General features: G+C 43.2%; 1 long non-coding RNA gene across 1 annotated transcript; it reads left to right on the forward strand.

Annotated features, from left to right (window-relative positions):
- Window positions 1–387: 387 nt before the first annotated feature.
- On the forward strand, window positions 388–4,860 carry LOC145352240 (uncharacterized). Its single transcript, XR_013888517.1, has 3 exons — window positions 388–487; window positions 710–775; window positions 3,439–4,860. It is a non-coding gene; the product is annotated as an uncharacterized LOC145352240 (long non-coding RNA).
- The last annotated feature ends 16,026 nt before the right edge of the window (window positions 4,861–20,886 follow it).

Consider the following 20,886-nt stretch of genomic DNA (forward strand, 5'->3'; position numbering starts at 1 on the left):
TTGTCAAGGAAAAGATGCATGATAAGAGGATAATCTCAAACCTGGGAGAAAATTGATTGGAAATGGGGCTTAAAGGAGAATGGTATACTGTGGAATAAAATAATAGCATTTCTGGGATTGCAAAATATGGCACAATCCATTCTCTTTATAAAATAAATTACAAACTATAAATGATTTTTAAAATTGAATAGGCATTTTGTCTGAGCAGTTGTTATGATGAACCTTTAAAGCTGAAGAGGTTATGAGTTGCCAGATGACGACACTGGTAGTTTTATAGAATATTTGGAAATAGGCTGCTGCTTGTAAAACAAAATGTGACCAACACATTGTTCTGCATTTGGCTTCTGTCACTGTATTTGTGTGAATAAAAACATTGTTTTTTGTACACAGCCAGGCAAACCGTAAGGAGGAAGGACTGGAGGCTTTGCAAATTGCAGGATTGGACTTCAGCCAGTACAGCTTCGAAGGAGAAGATCCTCTGGACTTTGTAAGCAAACATTTTGAACTGTATTTGAGAGCAACTCAGTAAAGTTAAAAATCTTACGGCTTGCATTCCTCCCAAATGAGACGCACATGGTACTTTGACATTCTTAGCTGAATTGATCATTAGCAGGTGGTTAAAAATAGCTTTTGGCACTTTCATGATATGAATCACATTTTTCTGTTGGGTGAAGCTAAGTTGTATAAATGTTTCTGCCTTTGCCTCCAGGCTTTGACTACTGGGAGAAAAGAGATGATTGAATTCTTTCGATCAGCACGCAAGCAAAACAGACAGGTAAGAGAGCGTGAAATCGGTTGTTGTTGCCACAATTCCATATTGCACTGAAATTCCGTTCGGTAACCAAAATATGTTTTGGTAATGTCCTTGACTTCATGCTTTAAACCAATCAGAGTTTTTTTTTCATTTTACAACATCATAGATGGAATTTTATGGTCCCTCCCAGTAGCAGGATTTTCCAGTCCCGCTGAAGTCAGTGGTTTTTTCCAACGTCTCAGCTGCATTTTTCAGTTCCACCTCTGATGTGATGGCCTGTAAAATTCCACCCTGTATGCCTGTTATTGATCCAGGGGGAGACAGAATTGTACAAGTGCACCTTATTAATGGGCTGCCGTTCATCTTTACTTTCTGCTTCCGGTTCCTAGCTAATCAATCATTTATCCGTGCTAATATGTTATTCCATACACTCCCATGTTGTGTGCTAAATCATGATCTTACTGAATGGTGGGATAGGCTCAGTGGGCTGAGTGGTCTACCCTGCTCTGTAAATCTGGAAAAATCAAACCCATGCACAATCCATTACATTTTGAGTTCTGCCTTCCTCTTCCAACAGTGAGAGCTTTTGAGGACAGGAACTACATTTAAATTTATTTGTAAGGTTATTAGCATACTTTAGCCCTACCATTAAAGGTAGAAGCAAAATATAAAGACTTGATGGGACATCATGAAAATCCTTTGACTTGAAGTGAGAGGCCTGAGCTTCCTCGCTTGTAATTATCTTGTGACGTAGCCTATACCGAAGGAATATGAGAGAATCTGATCCCCTCACAGGGGGAAGACTGTGGTGAAGTGGTAATGTCACCAGACTGTTAATCTAGAGGCTGAAGCTAAAGAATGATCTGGGGACATAGGATCAAATCCTTCATGATAGCCAGTGAAATTTAAATTCAATCAATGAATTAATAAATCTGGAATTGAAAACTAGTCTCAGTAACGGTAATCATGAAACTATCATCGATTGTCTTTAAAAACCTATTTGGTTCACTGATCTCCTTTAGGAAAGGAAATCTGCCATCCTAACCTTGTGTGGTCTGCATGTAACTCTAGAGCCACAGCAAGGTGGTTGACTTTTAATTGCCGTCTGAAATGGCCCAGCCAGGCACTCAGTTCAAGAGCAGTTAGGGATGGACAACAAATGCTGATCCTGCCAGTAACACCCACATCTTACAAAAGAATAAAAACAGAATGGAAATCTTGTTGAATGAAATGTAACCAGGTTTTTAGAGAGTACTATAGAATTATAACTGAGCAACTTCTATCAAAATTTTATATTTGTGGAATGTCAAATTTCTCCATAATTATTTTCAAAATTCTACTGAATTTATTTTTCCTTTAAAGTTTATGATTTTTTGGTTTCTACATTAATCTAATTTGTATGTCCCATCTTTATTACACTCTGTGTAAACTAATTAAAAAATGAAAGACGATATCTTTCACCTCACCACTGCCCACCGGGCATCAGGCAGTGCCGAGAGAGCAGAGCCTAATAGAGGTGGGGTCTGATGGGGGCAATTGGTGGGGGTGGGGGGGTGTCGCTGCCATTCTGCAGTCAGGATCAGTGGGGGAGGGAGGGAGGCCAGTGATTGAGGCTGCCATTCGGGAGGGGCAGCCTGCTTGGGGGGGGGGGGCGGGGAGGGGGGTGGACACTGGGGCTGTGGAGAATAGGTTGGCACTGTCGGGCGGTGGGCTTGGGACTGCCAGTGGGGGAGGGTGGAAGGGGATTGGGGCGGAGGGGTGGGGACTGTCAGGTTGAAGATCGAGACAGACCAGGAGTGGAGGAGGGGGGTTGAGGCTTGCTTGAATATGTTTGGGGAGGAGCCAGTGTTCGGGCTGTGTGGGACTTGGAGGGGCAGCAATGCAAGGGTCACGGGGCGGGCCAGTGATCAAGCTGGCCAGCAATTGGGAGACATGAGCCACTGTGCATGTGCCAATCTCAGCACTGACCAATTGGTGCGTGTGCAGTGGCCTGCTCACTACTGTATTGTTGGCCTTCCGGGCAGGAATACAGATTTTCAACAGCATTCACGCTAGTGCACTCTGCTGTGCTCAAAATGTGGATGATTCTTTTTTAAACTACTGAAAGGAAAACGGCATGATTTACTCCAGTTTTCATAGACATTTGAATTTTTGTTTGGGAGAATCGCCCCCACTTACTTCTCACTGAAAGGATTTGAATAGAAAATCTGGTTTGGGATTTGATAACTTAGAGAATTCGCACTGTTTGATCTGCTATCAGTTGTCATAAGTGAATGTTGCATGAAAAGTACATAACTGTAATGGTCTTAATGTTAATGCCGTACTTGTCTGGATTAATGCAGTGACGTCTAGGATTCCGGCCATTGGAAATACCATTTGTTGCAGCAGAGGTTTGGGTTGAACAGGGCTGACCTTTCACTGCCCTCAATGAATTGAAGCTTTTGACTGCACAATATTAGAGTGCTCTCCTTGAGTAGATAATTTCCATTGCTCTGTAGCTACCTTTCCACAAGATCAGTCAACATAACATTTGATTTGGTGGGGTATTAAGCAAATATTCCTTTTTCCCAAGTAAATTTTGTGCGTTAATTATTATAACTGAAGATTCCCAGCAGCCTATGACTTTTATTATTTTTACAAACTCAAGAACTTGACATTGATCTGAATGTGTTTCTGTTTTTCAGCTTTAGGTTTCCACCATCAAGAAAAAGGACTGAGTTGCTTCCTGCAGCAATAGCATAATCAATTCTCAAAGCACAATAATGTTAAACGCTGCACTTCAGCCTGTTAGCTTGTTTTCAAAAAAACTAGATGTTACATACTAGATTAATTTTAATGTGATAGCCATTCTATTATTATTATTATGCTTTGTTAAGTTGGCAAAACCAAGTAATTTGGATGGGGAGCACAGAAGGACGGTCTGCACCGGGCAATACAAAGGAATCACAACATGGGGATAGCTCATGTTATTTGGAGCTGAGGGGGGCCTAGAAGTTTTACCATAAAATCCTTACAGTGCAGAAAGAGGCCATTTTGCCCATCGAGCCTGCACCAACTACAATCCCATCCAGACCCTATCCCCATAACCCCATGTATTTACTTTGCTAATCTCCCTGACACTGAGAGGCAATTGGGCATGACCAATCAACCTAGCCATCACATCGTTGGGCTGTGGGGAGCACCCAGAGGAAACCCACACAGACACAGGGAGAATGTGCAGACTCTACAAAGATGGTGACCTGAGGATGGATGTGCACCCGGATCCCTAGTGCTGTGAGACGGCAGTGCTAACCACTGTGCCACCCTGCTGCCTTAAAAAATACTTTTGAGACCAACTTTTGGAAATGATCACCATTTGTCTGACTTCACACTGGTGTGGATTCTTTTTTCTTTACTTTCATCAAGTTCAACCACTCAGAAATTGGTTTGTGATTGTGATTGTGATTGGTGGTTGCCAGTGTCCTGTGCAATAATAAACTGCCATTCAGTGTTTTATTCCTTCCTGCCCATTTTTTAGTAAACAGTGCAAGTCTGGGTCACTTCTGTGATGAAGAGCACAAAAGGATTGCATTATCTAGTGTCTCTGAACTAGAAACATTGGCCAGAACTTCGCGCCCCCCTGCCAGCAGGTTTTGCAGGTAATTGAAGGAACAGGATTCCCTCTGGGTTCTCGACTGCACTGAACGTACAGCCATTTTACACTGGAGTGGCCAAGGCCTTGGATTGACAGCCCACACTTGCCCCAACTGAGGCCCTCAATTGGTTAATTGCTGAACACTTAGCCTGTTTCACAGCCAGCCTCAATTTTTAGGCTAGCAGGAGGATTTACCTCATGGAGGGGGAAAGGGTGTGAAACCTCAAAAAGAACGAGGCTAAATCTTGGTTGGGAAGTGGGGGGAAGGAGTTCCTTCTTCTGACTGCGGGCTTGAGGTCCAGCGGCCACTTGAGCCCCTTCTCCTCCCAGTCTTTCCCCCGAGACTCCGATCACCTCTTTTGTGGGAAGAGGGATCCCACCATCTGAAAAATTTAGGCCATTGTTTTGAAATTATCAAGTTCTTTGAGTTTTTATCTAGTTTGTTGGACATACTTCCTGCATTTGTAACTTTTTTTTTGATGATGTATTTGCTTTGTTTGCTTGAAAAGCTTAAATAAAATGTAATTACAAATACCCCACATCTCTGCCTGTGAATGTATTGTATAATCTATATTCACTGCCACAGAGGATTCTGAGACATCGATTTCTTCTCAATATGCAATTGTTTTTCCACTGGCCAACATGATGTAAATTATAAGGCTAGTCCAGGGAATGGGTTTTTTTTGTTGGAGATGGGATCTTGCCCACTTTTCCCAAGGAGGCCACATTCAAATCAGACACAACTTACTGAGGGCATGAATCCTGTCCCAAGAACTCCCAGCCAATCAGAGACTTGCAGCTCTCTGGTTCCACTGTGATAGGTGGCCACTGCTGGTAGTACAAAGAGATCTGAACAAGGGATTGCTGATGGATCCCTTATGAGACATGAATGTGAATTGTATGGGAATCATGGGCAGAATCATGCTGATGAGGCGGAAGAGAGTTGGCATTGGAAACCAGGGCAGGAGGCCCTTACATTGACCATTTCTCCCTGCTGCCACTGGTACTTTGCCAGTGATGATGGACAGGCCACATGGGCACGCAACCAGGTATATGCTGGTGAGTATGTCTATAGGCTTAAGGGTGGGGTATTCCTCCCTACTTGGGTGCCCAACAGAGGAACATGCTGACAGCGGGAGCTGCCTTTACATGAGGACACCCTCTTGTTTTTGAAACAATCTGCTCCCCCTTTTGCTGGGGCCTGCATGACAGGCCCCAACAATTCCGCCTCATCTACCTTTCCTCTGGAACTCCAGTGATGATCTTCAGCTGAGTCCATTGTAAGAGCAGCAGCGGCCACCACTTTCTGGGACACTGCTGGTGATAGAGGTTAGAGGCTTCTGAATGTTTGGCAGAGGCAGGATGTCTCAGAGACAGGACATCCACTGTGAAAATACCAGGGACCCTGATGCTAACCAGATAAGTGCCTGATGTGGGAGTAAATCACATTGTGGTTCCCAGTAATGACTGCAATGGTGTTGCCACTGGCTCTCCAGCTGGTGGATGGGTCGACCACCTCAGTAACTAAATACAGCCCTTTCTGTATAATTGTCCAAATTGCACCAATGTATGTCATGTACAGCATAGAACTTCAGTATGCATTTCGGTGAGCTCACAAAGGGATCTAGCAAAATAGCATGAGAGGAATCTACACTGGTCAGGTCAGCAAGTGAGACACTCAGATTTTAGAGCCCTTATCACCCCATGAACGGGGTCATCGACAGTCCAATCAAGTAATACCTTCTCAGCAATAATCTGCTCAGTGACGCTCAGTTTGGATTTTGCCAGGGTCATTCAGCTCCTGACCTCATTACAGCCTTGGTTCAAAGATGGACGAAAGAGCTGAATTCCGGAGGTGAGGTGAGAATGACAGCCCTTGACATCAAGGCCGCATTCCGGTGAGTGTGGCATCAAGGAGCCCTAGCAAAACTGAAATCGTTGGTATCAGGGGGAAACCACTCCACTGGCTAGAGTCATACCTGATACATAGGAAGATGGTTGTGGAGGCTCAGTCATCTCAGCCCCAGGATATTTCTGCAGGAGTCTCTCAGGATAGTGTCCTAGGCCCAACAATCTTCAGCTGCTTCATCAATGATCTTCCCTCCGTCATAATAGTGGGGATGATCGCCAATGATTGCATTATCGTGATTCCCTAGATACTGAAGCAGTCCATGTTCAAATGTAACAAGATCTGGACAATATCCAGGCTTGGGCTGACAAGTTTCAAGTAACATTCACGCCACATAAATGCCAGGTAATGACCATCACCAATAAGAGACATTTTAACCACTGCCCCCTGACATTCAATGGCATTATTATCACTGAATCCCTCACTATCAACATCCCTGGGGTTACTATTGACCAGAAACTCAACTGGATTCATCACAGAAACCCAATGGTTATAAGGGCAGGTCAGAGGCTAGGAATACTGCAGCGAGTAATTCATCTCCTGATTTCCCAAAGCCTAGCCATCATCTACAAGGCACAAATCAGGAATGTGATGGAACACTCCCCACTTGCCTGGATGGGCGCAGCTCCAACAGCATTCAAGAAGCTTGACACCATCCAGGACAAAGCAGCCCGCTTGATTGGCACCACCTCTACTCACATCCACTCCCTCCATCATCTAATGCTCAGTAGCAACGGTGTGTACTATCTACAAGATGCACTGCAGCAACTCACCAAAGATCCTTAGACAGTGCCTTCCAAACCCATGATCAAATCTATCTAGAAAGACAAGGGCAGCAGATAAATGCGAACACCATCACCTGCAAGTTCCCCTCCAAGCCATTCACTATCCTGACTTGGAAATATATCACTGATCCTTCACAGTTGCTGGGTCAAAATCCTGGAATTCCGTTCCTTCCGGCATTGTGGGTCACCACAGAACATGGACTGCAGCAATTCAAGAAGGCAGCTTACCACCACCTCCTCAAGGGCAGCTATGGATGGGCATAAAATGCTGGCTAGCCAGCGACGCCCATGTCCCACAAATGAAAAAAAGCCACCTAAGGATTGAGTAAAATAACTCTTCCACATTCTTCAAGCTTTGTACTATCAATTTGGTTCATTCAGTCAGCTTTTGATTAAAAGAAAGAAGATCTTGTTGCTCAAATAAGGCGAAATAAAGGAAACTGCTCGAGTTTTGTTTGCCTTATTTCAATCCGTATTAAAAGATAATTGAAATCAAGTAACTTTAAATTCAGAAAAGTTGACTGGGGTCAGTATTATATTTGAAACACATCATTTGTCCTCTGCAGGTTAATTGTAAAGAACAGTGCCTCACATCATAAAACCCTGGATTTTAGCAGAAATGATGTGGGGTGGCACGGTGACACAGTGGTTAGCACTGCTGCCTTATGATGCCAGGGACCTGGATTCAATTCCGGCCTCAGGTCACTCTCTGTGTGGAATTTGCATATTCACCATATGTCTGCGAGGATTTCTTCCCACAGTTAAAAGATGTACAGGTTTGGTGGATTAGCCATGATCAATGCGTGGGGTTAGGGCAGGTGTTTGGGCCAAGGTGGAGTGCTCTGTCAAAGGGTCGGTGCAGACCTGATGGGCTGAATGGGCTCTTCTGATGATCCCTCTTCGAAGTTCATGAGTAGGTGGGATTGGGCTAACACATTAGCATGGATTGAGAATGGATACAAGGAAAGGAAACATTAGAAGCAACAAATGGGTCATTTTCAGTTTGGCTGGTTGTATTTAGTGGAGTGCCATAATGGTCAGTATTTGGGCCTCAGCTTTCTTTAACCCATTTCAATGACTTAGATGATGTGACCAGGTGTAATACATCCAGGTTTTCTGGCAAATAGAGCTAGGTGGGAAAGTAAGCTGTGAGGAGAATGCAAAGTGATGACAAAGGGGTATAGGCAGGCAGATATACAAATACATATAATGGAATATTGCAGTTTATTGCAAGGGGAATCAAGTATAAAAGTAGAGAAGTTTTGTTACAATTGTACAGGGCATTGGTGAGGCCACATCTGGAGTAGTGTGTGAAACTTTGTACTCCTTTCTTAAGAAAGGGTATTCTTCCCAAGCAGAAGAATCTGGAATTAGGAATAATCCCAGGATAAGGAATGGGACATTTACGACTGAGCCGATGTGAAATTTCTTCCTTCAGAGAATTGGGAATCTTTGGGATTCTCTACTTCTATACCATCCTTGCAGCACCCCACTAAATACAACCGATACAAAGTTGTTGAATGTATGCAAAACTAAGAATGATCAATGTTTGGATACTAAAGGAATCAAGGGACATGAGACTAGATCAGGAAAGTACAGGTAATTCAGAAAATCAACATTGGCCATCTCCGTCCGGTGAGGGGTATCCCAAAGATGCTCTGGGGAATCCCTCTCAGAGGTATCCAGGTAAGGGTTGATGCGACAGTTGTTCAGAAGTGCTAACATCCCTGGACAAATGCCTTGTGCAGAGTGATTTAGATCACTAACTTTGGATGATTCTGCCGCTATAAAACTGATAGTTACTAAGAAAGAGCCAGAAGAAATAAAAACACTGCTAACTTTAACATAACCATTTTAAATACCCAGACCAAGTCCTGCACAGGACACATCGCCAAAGTATTTCGGGTATGCCTGAGCCGTGGGAATTTCCCCACACCTGACGCCCAGTTGTGTGGGATTTCCCCTCCAGTAACTCGTGGGCCCGATCTTACATGCCCTCCGTTGACAACACTACCCCAGCCCCAAAATCTGACCCCAACTCACCCTGTGCACTGTCCAACTGACCCAACCCGATCTTCCCAGATGCTTGGCCCCCACTGTCATCCAGCATCTCCATCCCACTGACAACTGGCCCTGCCTTGACCCCTCCCTCAACCCGAATCCCTGCTAACCCAACCTCCCACCCCAACCTGACCCCCCTTCCCGTGACTCCCAGCACAACCCCAGCCAAATACTGTCCTTCTTTCTGGCCTGTCAATTTCGTTGGGCTCTTTAAACCTTCCTGCCTTATGGCAGCCAGTGCAGTAAAATAGGGGGCGCATGGCCTCCCTGAATCTGCCGGAGCTGGGCAGTGTTAGAGCCTGTGGAGATTCCTTTGCTGCAGGACCCTAGCAGCTGTAGCCAGCAGCGATTTCAATGTTTTGCTACATACTGAATGCACTGCAAAAGTAACTGGCTGGTTGCAAACGAGTTTTGCCCTATCACATTTACAAGGACATTACAATGCATAAATGCAAATTCTTTATTTCTTAAAGGTTGGGTTGTTTGAATTAAGGGGTGATTTGCTGTCAGAACCACCAGCAGATGCATGTCAGGTTTGACATTGTTTTTTATGAACTGCTCGATTAAGGAGGTGGGTGGCACAGTGGTTAACACTGCTGTCTCACAGCATCAGGGAGCCGGGTTCAATTCTGGCCTCGGGTGACTGTGTGGAATTTGCACGTTCGCCCCATGTCTGCGATGGTTTCCTCCCACAGTCCTAAGATGTGCAGGTTAGGTGGACTGGCCATGCTAAATTGCCCATTAGTTTTCCCAGATGTGTAGGTTATGGGGATTAGCCATAGTAAATGTGTGGGTAAAAGCAAATTACTGCAGATGCTAGAATCTGAAATCAAAAGAGAAAGTGTTGGAAAATCTCAGCAGGTCTGGCAGCGTCTGTAAGGAGAAAAAGGAGTTGAATTTTCGAATCCAGCTTTTCAAAGCTGTGTGAGGTTACGGGGATAGGGTGAGGAGAGTACCTGACTAAGATACTCTGTCAGAGAGTTGGTGCAGACCTGATGGGCTGAATGGTCTCCTTCTGCACTGTCGAGGTTCTATGATTTATGATTATGGAATGCATAGAGTGAGAACCCTGTGTCGATCAAGAATGTGAATGAGTTAACAAAGTGATCTTACACTTAATTGAAGAAGTAGTTTCTGAGGAGATCACGGGCATGTTGTAATTCTTGCCTGGTGGGGAGTGATCTGCCTTTCACTGAATGTAGCTGTTACCATTAACGCTTCATATTCCTCACAACACTGAGCTCACAGTTACCTCTCTCCCCTTCACATATATATTTGGGGTACTAGTGGGGGTCAAGGTCAGGGAAACATGAGCAATCTCTCCCTGTGCCAGATCTGTATCATGGAGCTGTGCCAGCACATTCTCATCTCCTCCCCATTCAGTTTGCTGATATGAGTATAGATACAATCAGCCTGGGACTATCAGTACATCAGAACAAACAGTCAAGCTGGTCTTGTCCAACCTCTTAAAGGTGCAGCAGCACATTGAGGAAGTTGTTTCAAGAAGATTATTTACAGAAATAAACCAAGTTTTGCAGGTAAATGGCCTGTAAAAAATATTATGCTGGAGAAGCATTTTAATCTCTGCAGATTTGGAGGCAAGAATAAATCTATTTCATTATATTCTATGGGAATATATTTAATATCACTTTGTGTTAGAAATGTCAAAATGAACGACCAAAGGCAGCAGTCAGGCTATTTAAAACTACTGCTCTTTAAATCTTTGAATGTTTGTCTAGTAGAGTCAAAATGGAAATGATAGAGCCATAAAACAGCAAGTGAGTTTACTAAGCTTGAGAAATCATAAAGCAAGGATAATTAGCTTGGATCTCAGCTTGAGAATAGAGCAGAGTAGGCTATGAAATCATTAAACTGGGTGGAGCTCAATATTAATCTCTTATTATTCAATTTATCCGAGTGTTTTGCAGCGGGGAAGAGGTTCTATACAGAAAAAGGCTGTTTTTTGCAGTTCGCCAGCAGTTAGGGCTCAGAGAGCTCAGGGAGACTTTTGGTACAGCTGGGGATTCCAGTTTTTAGCTTGTGTGGTTTACAGCTCACAGTCAAACCCTGGGAGTTGACTGGTGCAATTAGAGCACATGGTGAGTTCTGGGAAGATGGTAGAAGGTCTGTTGTTGATGCTGGAGAGAATAGTGACTCAGGAGAAGTCGAGTGCCATTTGTAGTTCAGTGCTGCAGGGAGATCAGGGTTTGGAGAAATTCATGGACAGCTTAGTGAAGCTAACAGTCTTTGAAATGTTGGTGTGCCGATAATTAGAGTTAAGAATGTAGCTTGGTGAATCCTGTGAAACACAGTCTCAGGAGGAGAGATTGAGCCTCGGGAGGTGGCCAGCTGTTAAGGCAGTCTGCATCAGAAGGAATAGAGAGGCTGGATCTTCAAGAGTGAAGAATTGAAATCCCTCAAGAAAGAGATAGAGTATTAACAAGATTTAGTAACTCACAGTAGTCACTGTCTGAGTAAGTTGCTGGGGAATCCATGAAAGCTATCTTGTTTGCATCTGTCATTTAGTGTGGTGCATTTAAACACTTTTTTCTATTAATTCATATTAACCTCATGTTAACTATTAGTGTTATTCTGTAAGATTCATTCTGTAGATGGTTTTTCTGACCTTGTATAGCAAATTTTATTTTGTTTGCTTAGTCCTGTGGAGTCGTGTGACTTTATCACTCTGGTGGCAACTAGGTTTCAATTTTTGTCTATGCTGGTCTTTAACCAAATCATAACAAGTCAAAAATACTGGAAATATTCAGCTGGTCAGATGGTGTTTGTGGACAGAGAAACAGAGTTAATGTTTCATGTTGTTGACTTTTGATCAGAACTATAAGTTAGACCAGACATCACAACTTCTAAGTAATGACAGAGCCAGGGGACTGTAGTTGACCCTCTTACTATCTCATAAACACTCACCCCTCTCTCTCCCACAGAGGCACGGAATTGTAGTTGAGCCTCTCTCTCTCACACACACACACACACACACTTACACCTCACTCACTCACAGAAGTAGAGGGAAATAACAAACAAAGTGGAAACTCCGTGATGAGCTGGAATCAGGAGGAGGAATAAAATGCCGAAAGGGATGATACTGCATTGAATTAGAAGAGATTAGAAGAGATTATTAGATTGAATATAAAAGTAGGGAAGTCTTGCTGCGGCTGTATAGGGCACTGGTGAGGCCGCAGCTGGAGTACTGTACAGTTTTGGTCACCACACTTACGCAAGGATATTTTGGCCTTGGAGGGAGTGCAGAGGAAGTTTACTAGGCTGATACCGGAGTTGAGGGGGTTGAACTATGAGGAGAGGCTGAATAAACTAGTCTTGTACTCGTTAGAGTTTAGAAGAATGAGGGGAGATCTCATTGAGACATATAAGATGATGAATGGGATGGATAGGATAGAGGTGGAGAGACTCTTCCCGCTCAGAAAGGGCAGTAGGACTGGGGGGCACAGCCTCAAGATAAAGGGGAGGTGGTTTAAAATGGAGTTGAGGAGGAACTTCTTCACTCAAAGGGTGGTGAATCTCTGGAAATTCTCTGCCCGTTGAAGTGGTGGAGGCTGCCTCGCTCAATATTTTTAAGACGCGGGTTGATAGGTTTTTGATAGGCATGGGGATTAAGGGTTATGGGGAGAGGGTGGGAATGTGGAACTAAGACACGACAGATCAGCCATGATCTTATTGAATGGCGGGGCAGGCTCGAGGGGCTAGATGGCCTACTCCTGCTCCTATTTCTTATGTTCTTATGTTCTTATGTAGAAGCAGGATCTGAATAAAAGATTCAAAGCTGGCACCATCTTTGGAGATAGAAATAACAACAGTTGATTTCATCATCAGCACCAGTTTTGGGAGAAACTAGTAGTAATATTTATTATTAAATCTGCAACTCCTACTTCTGATGGATGGTCATTGACCTGAAATGTCACTAAATCACCATTTGGTAATAGCACAAAAAGAGGCCATTCAACATGGTTTGTCTGCACTGACTTGCTGGAGGAGCAGTTTACCTACTGCCATTTCCCCACTTTTTCCCTGCCTCACTGCACATTGTTCCTGTTCATTTAACAGCCCAATTCCCTTTTGAGTGCCTCAATTGAACCTGCATCTACCATATTTTCAGATAGTGCACTCCAGGTCCTGACCACTTCACTGTGTGAGAAAGTTCTTCCTCATGTCTCCCTTGTTTCTTTTGTCAATTACCTAAAATCTGTGCCCCTGATTCTTTATTCTTTCATCAAGGGGCAGAGTTTCCCTTTCTGTCTGTCCAGATCCCTCGTGATTTTGAATTCGTTTATCTAATCTCCTCTCAACTTTCTCTTCTCCAAGGAAAAATTCCAACTTCTCCAATCAACCTGAAGGTCCTTATCCATGGGAGCACTCTCATGACTCTTTTCTCCACTCTCTCTGACTTCTTCATATCCTTCCTAAAGTGTGACACCTAGAACTGGGACGCAATACTCCAGATGAGGCCAAACCAGTGTTCTAAACACACTTTGCAAAGCTTCTTTGCTTCTATACATTATGCCCCGATTAATAAATCCTAGGATGCTCTATGAACCATTCTCTCAACCTCAATATTAACTCTTCTTTTCGCCTCCTGCTTGCTGCCTGACTGCTGAGAGTTTCCAGCATTTCCTCTTCTCATTTTAGTGTATCGAGTTGATCTGATTTCTTTTGATTCCCAACTATTGCTTCAATATTAGTGTCACTATGAAGTGATAGACACTGTGTATATCCAAAGATTCAAGGGCCAGAAAAAAGTAACCAAACATAAGCATCCTGGCAAGGGCTACACATTAAAGTTTAAAGTCTATTTATTAGAGTCACAAGTAGGCATACATTAAAACTGCAATGAGGTTACTGTGAAAATCCCCTTGTTGCCATACACCGGTGCCTGTTTGGGTACACTGAGGGAGAATTTAGCATAACCAATGCACCTAACCAGCACGTTTTTCAGACTGTGGGAGGAAACCGGAGCACCTGGAAGAAACCCATGCAGACACGGGCAGAATTTGCAGACTGCACAGACAGTGACCTAAAGCTGGGAATTGAACCCGGGTCCCTGGCGCTGTAAGGCAGCAGTGCGAACTGCTGTGCCTCCCAATATATATTATAGCCTTGATCCACTGAGTGTTAATTCTCCTGCAGGACCTGATTGAATTTTTTTTTGCTTTATGGAAATGTTATGAAAACTGAATTGTCTTCATCCAAAGATATAATGCAATCACAGTTCTCGGTGAAAATTAAAATATTGAAGGTTTTACTTGGGTTATTGGACCTGTACTTCATTTGCAGATTCCACTTAATCATGCTTCAATAAAGCTGGCTATTTTTTCTTTCTCTTGCAAATGGTTTCAGTTTCTACTGATAGGTGAAAGAGATTTGTTGTTATTGCACAGGATTGATTTGATCTGCTTTTGAAAATCATTGTTCAGCATTCTCACTGGAGTCGAGTTTCATCACTGTTGTCTCTAAACGCTGAGTTTGTCATTTATAAAATTGCAGCTGGCTCTCTATGCTGGTGCTGGCAGCTGAGTGTGTTGCCTTTGACCAGCTTAATAAACTTCTTACAAATTGGGTCAGGCAGGAAACTCTTTTAGAACAGCTGCTTTGAGGATTTTTTTGATCTGGCAAATAAAATTGTGCAGATTAGTGATTCCTTGTTCGATGGTTTGTCCTAATCACTGGCCAGAACCTTACCACCCTGCTTGTCACGGAAATCGGAGCAGGCAAGGGACAAACCAGGGAAGGTCCGTTGATCTTGTGTGGGATTTTATGGTTTCAGGACAAGTGAGGCCGTAAAATCCCACCCATGATGTGCAAACGGGAATGTTGGAAAAATCACTTTGTTTCCCCACACCTCACCACCACAGTTTACTGCAATTCTTGCTGCAAAATCTGCCGCAGAAAAAACGATAGCCCTCTTGGCAGCATAGCAACACCTCTTATAGCACCTGCCCGAAGCTGGTTGGAACAAGATTGTCCAGGGAGTCATGGAAGTCATTTTCTGACAACAAGAGGGGTCCCAAGCTAAGTGTACACGCTTTTGCAAAGACAGTATATTATTACAGAGTATACAGAGATAAAAGTTGTGTGATGAACTGCTCCTCTGGCTGAAAAGCAACCCCTGTCACTTTCTCAATCAGCAACATAGAATACCTATGCAATTTCACCGTGGGTACTTAAGCAGTTTGCATCGTTAGACATAAAGATTGAATTTTATATACCGAGAACCAACATTACCAACAGATTCCACATGCATATTACAGGGAGGCATGGTGGCACAGTGGTTAGCATTGTTGCCTCACAGTGCCAGGGGCCCAAGTTCAATTCTGGCTTTTGGTAACTATTTGTGTGGAATTTGCATGTTCTCCCCATGTCTGTATGGGTTTTCTCCAGGTGATCCAGTTTCCTCCCACACTCCAAAGATATGAAATTTAGGTGGACTGGCCATGCTAAGTTGCCCCTTAGTGTCCAAAAATGTGTAGGTTAGATGGATCAGCCATGATAAATGTCTGCACTTACGGGGTTAGGACAATGGTATAGATATTCATTTGGAGAGTCGCTGCAGACTCGATAGCCCAGTTTTGTCCTTCTGTACTTTATGAATTCTATGAATGCACTTCCACAGGGAAAGTTGTAGAGGGGGACACATAGATATCTACCTAAGTATTTTGGCAATTCTAACATCTGGATACCTTGGATGCATATCTATCAGAAAGCAACTCAGGACCACACAAAACACATATTTTCCATTAGAAGGAGCTGCTTCCAAAGGCATTTTTTAGGCTTGGTGGTAGAAAGAGTATTTGACAACTGCCAACAAGTATCTATTTTTTACTAATCACACTGTTATCCTTGCTCACTTTCTCAATCAGTAATATGGAGACATGGAATAGCATAAATTATTGCAGCATTGAAAACCCAAGTTTACTGAGGCTGATAAATAGTGATTTTGAGGAGGGCCAAATGGAAGTAGTAGCTATTCAGTCAAACCTGAGACTCCAATTCAGCTTGTGAAAACAGATCCCCTGTTGAGATCCATCTGAAGAAGTCGATGGCCATCTGCCTGTTTATGTTGATAGTGTTCACATATAGCCTCGTTATGAATGCTTGGCTGGGTTCCACAACTCACTAATGGAATAGCTTAGCAGAGGGGCTGTTTTCACATTATTACATGCATCATGGGAAATGTGATGACTTCCCAGAGAGCTGCAGGGGATTCAAGGACAGTGGGATCTTAGCAACATACCATTTACCTTACAAATGCTGGGATTGAGAGTGAGATGAATGACATCAAAGGTCTCACTCCAGGGTGTCAAAACACAGATGGTGAAAGGAATACTGGACCTTAACCTTTATTCAATTACAACTTTTGTCCACAGAGATAAGCATTTCATATCATCCACCTCAAACAAACTATTGTCCTTTAGTTTGACTCTTGCACATTAATATCTCCCATCTGAATGCATCCAATTCCAATTCTCTCCCTGCAGAATTAGAAATGCACTAAGTCAGACTTCTGTCTGTTTCCATAGCTAGTAATTCCTGGAATAGGTCGCTAGAATGGCACCAGGGGCTTATAGCTTGAGGGCACCACCTCATATCAAGTATGGCTGACCAGGAATCTCTCTCATTCTTACTGCCAGCTATTGATGTGTTTGAAACAATTTGCAAATTGACACACTCAACCTGCTGACTGTGTTATGAATGTGTCTTCCTTGGTCATCAAGTCCTGGAGTGGAACCCAAACCCAGGGCTACTGGCTCAGAGGCAGGAAAGTTACTACTACACCTCAAGACATCCTATATGCTCAGTTGATATATATTTAACGTGTGCTTTGATTTCATGGCAGAGCAATTTCATGGCAGCAATGAAATTGCCATGATACCAGATTAACTACAGTTCAGTCGTTCTGTGCAGTCCACTATTTTATAGATCATTTATCATACTGTTAGAATGTCCAACACCAGTGGCAGGGCAGCAGAGGCAATAAGACACTTTCTCTCATGGAAACCAGTCTGCACCTTCAAATGATTGAAGGGATGACCATCAGCAGTCTCTACATTATTGGACACGGGTTCAGCTGTAGCAGTGACATCTGCACCCACCTGCTTCCCTTGTGGACCACAATGAACAATAGTCTTTTTCAACAGTGACTTAGGCCTCACTGGCTAAGCCGGCATTTATCACCCTTCCTTAGTTGCCCTTCAGGAGGTGGTGGTGAACTGTCTTCTTGAACTGCTGCAGTCCCTGAGGTGTAGGTACACCCATCATGCAGTTAGGGAGGGAATTTCAGGATATTAACCTAGCGACAGTGAAGGAATGGCAATATATTTCCAAGTCAGGATGGTGAGTGACTTGGTGGGGAACCTCCAGTTGATAGTGTTCCCATGTATCTGCTGCTCTTGTTCTTTGAGATCGTGGTGATCTTGGGTTTGGAAGGTGCTGCCTAAGGAACAAGGTTCAACATGGCTCCTTTCATGAGAAAAGCTATCGTGAGAGGAAGCACAACAAGAAGCACTCTTGTAAGTAAATATTACTCAATCCACTTTTTGAACCTTATTCTATTTAACAGGGAGCTTCTGCTGCAAGATACTTGTAGAGGATGACGTAAAAGAAATGATAGTAGCTGGAATGTATGAAATGCTGTTTATGAGGACACTGTGTGGTTCATCAGGAATGTTTGTGGACAGACCAGATCTGGGAATTATGTGCAGCCTGCCTGCCACACCAATCTTCTCGGGCGCAGCTCTACACTATTTCTTCACTGTCTTCTACTATTGCAGCATCAGTGGCCTCGTCATCATCCTGTGGCCTTCTTCCATTGTGAAATATGACAAACGATTTATTTGAGTACCTTTGTGAGATAATGGAGCAACAGAAATTAACACAGGGAGCAAAGCGCAGCTGAGTTTATTAGAAACAACTTTGTCGTAACATTCCCAAGTCAATCTCAGTTTCAGAATCCAACTTCTGCAAATCAAACTGATTTTATTTTATGGTGAGCAGAAGGACCTGGGCCCTTTTTACATAACCCATAATTTTACACAAACAAGGTTTGAGCTGGCTACCGACACAGCCTCCATTGTTGTGTGCCGCTCTTTGCATCCAGCCTTGTATTGACCCCTAAACGCTGTTAGCTGGGTATCTCAAAATTGAGGCTTTAATGTCCAGATACTAGAATGAGGAGATGGTTGTTGTGTAGTTGGAGAAAAACTGGATTGAAGTTCAAATGTAGCTGAAAGCTGCAGAAAGGAAAAATCAATCTATTGTTTCTCTTTGAAAATGTAAAGTTAACATTCCTGACCAGAGGGCAATGGGTGTTGTTTATTCTTAAACAGAACAAGCTCTAACAAACATCTATGCACAATACGCCCATGTACAGGCATGCAAAGGTGTGGCTGATATTTCAGTTTTGCTTTGTTTATTAGTTTGAGAAAAACACTGACATAGAAGCAATGTCCAGTTAATGTGTAATAAATAGCTGTTACGTTCATGCTATTCCAATTCATCTGTTATTATATACACCGACTGGTGTAATATTTGTGAATGCAGTGTGGCTATGATTATAACATTTTTCAAAAGAGATGATAGAAATGGAGGAGCAGAATCCTGCTCAGTGAATCATGGAGATGAAGAAATGTTACTCTACCCAGGAAAGAACAAACAGGATGAAAATGACAGGGGCCAGGGTGGAACAAAATCTTTTATTAAGAAGGATTTTTGTTAAGTTTACTTATTAGTGTCATAAGCAAGCTTACGTTAACATGGCAATGAAGCTTCTGTGAAAATCCTCTAGTTGCCACACTTTGGCACCTGCTCAGGTACACTGAGGGAGAATTTAGCATGGCTGATCCATCTAACCAGCACATCTTTCAGACGATGGGGGGAAACCGGAGCACCTGGAGGAAACCCACACAAGACATGCAGAATTCTGCAGAGACAGTGACCCAGGCTGGGAATTGAACCCAAATCCTTGGCGCTGTGAGGCAGCAGTGCTAACCACTGTGCCACTGTGCCACCGTGCCACTCCGACAGACCCATGCTCTAAGCTATGAAGCATTTCTCAGCATGGATTGGGATAAACGAAGGAATACATTTTGTCTTTCGTGTGCAAAATATAAAGTATATTGCCTTTGTAACCAGTGCTCTTCATGCATGCATGGAAACTTGTTAAAGTATTTAAGATGCAGCTGTCTATTTTTGATGGAAACAAAATCTTGTTGCGTTACATTAAAGAATACCCAACCCACCTATTCCAATTAACAGATAAACAGTCTTAATGCTACATGTGTAGGAGGTATAGAATTCCCTAGTGATTAGTTGTTGAAAAATAATTTAAATGGATTGTTATATTGGTGGGTGTATACCTTTGGTCACTAAATTATGGGAAGAAGATGGATCTGCAAGTAAATGTCGGGAAGATTTAATAACTATAGGGGAATTGGGGGGGAGGGTTCTTCCAAACTTATATAGTCAAGAGAGAAAATACAGAATAAAGGGCAAAGAAACAGACAAATTCTCAAAATATGTTTCCAATCCAATGAGGAATGAATTTTTTAGTTTTAATTTATTAGTGTCACCATTGGGCTTACATTAACACTGCAATTAGGTTACTGTTAAAATCCCCTAGTTGCGTCACTCCAGCACTGTTCAGGGACTTGGAGGAAGAATTTACCATGGCCAAGCCACCTAACCAGCATGCCTTTTGGACTGTGGGAGGAAACCGGAGCACCCGGAAGAAACTCACATAGACACAGGGAGAATGTACAAACTCCACACTGACAGTGAGCCAAGGCGGGAATCGAACCCAGATCTCTGGCACTGTGAGGCAACAGTGCTAACCATCTGCCACCATGCTGCCCTGGAATTAGTGAAGGGGGCAGATAAAGAGCATGTTTTAACAGAAAGACAACTGGGAGACAGTAGTCATGCAATGTCATTAAGTTGAGTTATGGGAAAGGACAAGAAACAACCAAAGAATAAAATAATCAAGCCAATGCACTAAGCGGAGTGGACAAGTCCTTAACCCATCTCCTCCCTTGCTCCAAAAAACAATTCAACTTCAAATTGAATCCAGTTCATGGTCCCTGCTAGAGAGACAAACAAGATCTAACCTGTCAAGAGCAGGGATTACACCTGATCTTGGGTTTGATCTGATCTTTGGTCTCAGGCAAAAGGATGAGATGCAACTCTGGTGGATGCAGATTGTAAAATAAGATTGAAAGGTAAAATGGGAGAGCTTCAAGGGGCAGATAGCTGAGGTACAAAGTAAACACATTTTGATGAGGGGGGAATGGAAGGGCGGACAAAATTAAAATTCCCTTAATGCGAAGGAAGTGAGATAAAATGAAACAGAAGAGAAAGGCTCATGATGAATCTCGGGGCACCTTCCAATTCTGAAAAATTTATGGGGAGGGGGAAGTTTAACCTCACAAACAAAGAGGTTTGAGCTGTGTCAGGGAATAGGGTGACAAGGGGGGATACGGGGTGGTGGTATTAAATATTTAAAAGACTGAATCATAACTACAATCCATTTCCAGTCCACTGAATACTGCTTTAAATGGAACGAGGACAGACGACAGACAGCTAACCTGCTCCAAGGGAGTTGATTGGAACTTTGCATGACGTTGTGTGTCCAATTTGCAATCACCATTTGAAGTTTGCACAGTTGGGGTTCCTGGACAACAGGAAAGCTACCAGCTAAACCCAGGCAAGGACTGTGAAAAAC

Source organism: Carcharhinus amblyrhynchos, chromosome 14, assembly GCF_965287045.1.
Source record: "Carcharhinus amblyrhynchos chromosome 14, sCarAmb.v2.hapA, whole genome shotgun sequence".
Lineage (NCBI taxonomy): Eukaryota > Metazoa > Chordata > Chondrichthyes > Carcharhiniformes > Carcharhinidae > Carcharhinus > Carcharhinus amblyrhynchos.